This window comes from Brassica oleracea, chromosome C9 (genome assembly GCF_000695525.1).
Source record: "Brassica oleracea var. oleracea cultivar TO1000 chromosome C9, BOL, whole genome shotgun sequence".
In the NCBI taxonomy this organism is placed as follows: Eukaryota; Viridiplantae; Streptophyta; class Magnoliopsida; order Brassicales; family Brassicaceae; genus Brassica; species Brassica oleracea.
In genome coordinates this window covers 38,300,148-38,304,100 of record NC_027756.1, presented here as the reverse complement: position 1 = coordinate 38,304,100, position 3,953 = coordinate 38,300,148, and positions in this window count along the sequence as shown.

Below are 3,953 nucleotides of genomic sequence, written 5' to 3'. Positions count from 1 at the left end.
AGAGGAGACAGAGGAGAAAGAGGAGACAGTGGAGAAAGATGAGACAGAGGAGAAAGAGGAGGCAGAGGAGCCTGAGGAGAAAGAGAAGGAAGAGCTATCAAGCTCATTCAGATGTTGGAGATTGAAGAGAAAGACAGTGGTTATAAATAATACAAGGAAGAGAGGTAGCATTCAAGACACCAACCCAAACAACTCAACACAAACAATTCATCATAGAAGCTTTTTAAAATTTATGTTTCAACTACTAGCAGACTTGAATGCTGATCGAATTGACACATATCTAACAACAAACAAAGGAGTTTCACAGAAGCTTTTTAAAATTTATCTAACCACAGAAGCTTTTTAAAATTTATGGTTCAACTTATGTTTCTATCTAACCATCAGTTCTATTTAATACCATACACAACCATCAACCATAAATCTAACACTTAACTATATCTTTAATTACACGAGTTTCAAATCATCACAGAAGCTAGCCACATCACTTCTAATTCAATTCATTTCATTTCATATCGGACCAGATGTTGGAGAGTAACACTAACCTGCATTGAAGAACCTTCCTGACCTCTCTTTCCACTTAGCAGATCAAACGCAAGTTGATCCCTCGTCTCACGTTGATCCTTTCATCTCACCACACAAAGGCAGAAACAAAATAAATTCAATCAGCAAAAATAGCCAAATAAACATTGATGAACTTGCAACAAACAAAACGAGCTTGGAAAAAAATTTGTTCCAGCTAAACCCAACAGAATCATATGACAGAAACATTATCAAAATAGATTCACTTGCAACAAACAAATCACAACTTATGAAGCCACAATCAGAGACATGCATCATTGAAGAACATGAAACAGAAGCATTACCTGTACGAATCGTGGAGAGGCATCGACAGAGAGCTCTGTCGCCGTGGAGTAGAGCCACCGACAGATAGCCATATATCGCAGTCGACGACTACCACCGCGAGAAAGAATCGAACCTACAAACCAAACAAACCTGCAGTCAGAACAAGAATAAGTGTAGAATAAAACATGCATGCTTGAAGAACACAACAAACACTTTAAATTTACCTTCAGATTCCAGTTTATCGACCCAGAAAGAGAGTGCCGTCCTTCGCCGACGAGAAGCCCCATGGAGAGGGAGATAATCGACGATTTCCTTCGTCGACGTCAGCCACCGAGAGAGAGAGGTCTGGCTTCGTTTCCTCCAGGAGTCACAAAGAGAGAGAGAGAGAGAGAATCGCCCTTTCGTCTGCGAGCCACAGAGAGAGACGATCTCGTTTCGCCTGAGTCCCATGGAGACATGGAGTTTCGCCGGCAAGTCGAAGAACCATGGAGGAAGAGAGAATCGCCTTCTCGGAAAGGTAGGTGGAGAGGTTTCGAGAGAAAGAGAGAATGAACCAAAACAAACCGTAGACGCTCTTCCTCTCTCTTCTTCCTTTGCCTACACGTGTCTCTCAAATACGGTCTCTACCTTACCCCAATTAAGCGATGTCTCCAACGTTTATTGTGTTTTTGATTTAATTTTAATGCACAATTAAATTAAGAGACCCCCTAAAGACCACCGATAATGGTGCTCTAATGAGCTTCTTATATAGCAACCGTAGAGCCATGTCACGGGTCTTTTGCGTCGAAAATTTGTAAGCAAACGGACCAATGTGGGTGACCTTAGTTTCATGTCTAAGTCTCCGGTAGAAATTTCTCCTTTACGAGTCTCGGTGGGTTTTGTTGGTATTGGACAATATTTTTCCAAAAGAAACTAATTGTTAAAGAAAAAAAATCAAAAGAGCACATAAAGAGAAAAGTGACCAACAAGTTCCACTAAAGAGATAAAAAACTTTATATCCTTAATTACTTTATAAATATATAAATACAAATAATTATTTAAATAAATAATAAAAATAAAAAAATGATATTTTTATTATTTTTGAATAATACTTTTTTGAGTTAGAACATTTTTTAATAAATTCTATTTCTTTTTCATTATTTTTTTTCAAAACTCTATTTTGAATTCCTAAATTACCTCTTTAATGAAACATGTTGAAGAACTGAGCTGGAATGGCCACATGCGAAAGGCAGAGAGCACTATGGAGACTCAAGGAAACAAAGCAACAAAAACCAAAGATAATACGGTGGCTTTCAATTTGAAGCCGCTGCCATCCCAATGAACGTTTTGAGCTGGAACTGTCGAGGAGCAGGAAGCCCCGAAACAGTTCAGAGACTAACGAAAATGCGTAAAATGTATTTTCCGGATTTTTAATTTTTGTCTGAAACTAAACAAAAGAATGGTTACATGTCCGGTTTGAAGGATACGCTGGGATACGATAAGGTTTTTACGGTTGAGCCTCTTGGATTAAGTGGAGGCTGGGCAGTTTTTTGGAAAGGTTGTTACAAAGTTAAGGTACTATTCTCTGATAAGAGAATCATTGATCTTCGTATTGAGCTCGGTTCCCTCTTGTTTTATCTCTCCTGTGTTTATGGTGACCCTGTACGGGAAATGAGACAGTTGGTTTGGGACAAGCTCATTAGTATTGGACTCACGCGAGACAGTCCATGGTTATTGATAGGTGACTTTAATGAGTTGATGAATAATAATGAGAAGCTTGGTGGGGCTTTGCGCAATGACTCTACCTTCTGGGATTTCAGAAACATGGCAGAGAACTGCAAAATAAAAGAGGTGCGATCCTCTGGAAATCAGTTGCCTTGGACTGGTTGGCGAGATCGGGTCTGGGTCCTATGCCGTCTTCACAGAAGCTTCAGCATTTTTTCCGTTCTAGCTTGAAATATATGGATATGTGTTGGGGTCAAAAACGGTTGCGACAAATTTAACATTCAAAACGTCCGAAGAAAAAAATAAAAATTTCTCCGAAGAGTACTTTACGAAATAGATTCTTACTTACGAAAAAGCTTTACGGAAGAAAGAATCGAGATGTCCGACGAAAGCTCAAAACAGGTCCTTACGCAGCGACCGGACGTCCGTCCCGCTCGGTCGCTACGTAGCAACCAAGCTCAAGCCAAAGCTCGGTCTCTACGTAGCGACCGAGCGCTAGCGATCGAGCTAGAGCCAAAGCTCGGTCGCTACGTAGCGACCGAGCTTTGGCTCTAGCTCGATCGCTAGCGCTCGGTCGCTACGTAGCAACCAAGCTCAAGCCAAAGCTCGGTCTCTACGTAGCGACCGAGCGCTAGCGATCGAGCTAGAGCCAAAGCTCGGTCGCTACGTAGCGACCGAGCGATCGTCCCGCTCGGTCGCTAAGCGATCGTCCCGCGTAGCGACCGAGCTCGGCCAAAGCTCGGTCGCTACGTAGCGACCGAGTGATTGTCCCGCTCGGTCGCTACGTAGCGACCGAGCGGGACGAGCGCTCGGTCGCTACGTAGCGACCGAGCGGGACGAGCGCTCGGTCGCTACGTAGCGACCGAGCGGGACGAGCGCTCGGTCGCTACGTAGCGACCGAGCGGGACGAGCGCTCGGTCGCTACGTAGCGACCGAGCTCGAGCCAAAGCTTGGTCGCTACGTTGTGACTGAGCTGAAGCCAAGGCTCGGTCGCTACGTAGCGACCGAGCGCTCGTCCCGCTCGGCCGCTACGTAGCAACCGGGCTCGAGCCGAAGTTCAGTCGCTGTGTAGCGATCAAACCCTTCCGAACATCGATATGACATCAATCCATGCATTCTCGTTAAACCTTCGAATGCTATCTCCCGAAGACCGTAGTAAGCTCAGTCCATGTTTTCCGCTATTCAAATCCTTCAATCAAACTTCGCGGATTAGAAACTGCGGAAAGTTCGTTCTTTATCGAAAAGAATTCATAGTAAACGTGTCGAGTCGGAAGATGGCCCAAAGGGATCTAAAACACGACTCGAGGCCCATCCTACGATTTCTTAACCAAAAGCCCGTAAACCGCAGCACGGTTTACGCTTGGTCCACAAGGAAGGATAAATGTCAAGTTTCCGCGGATAAATAC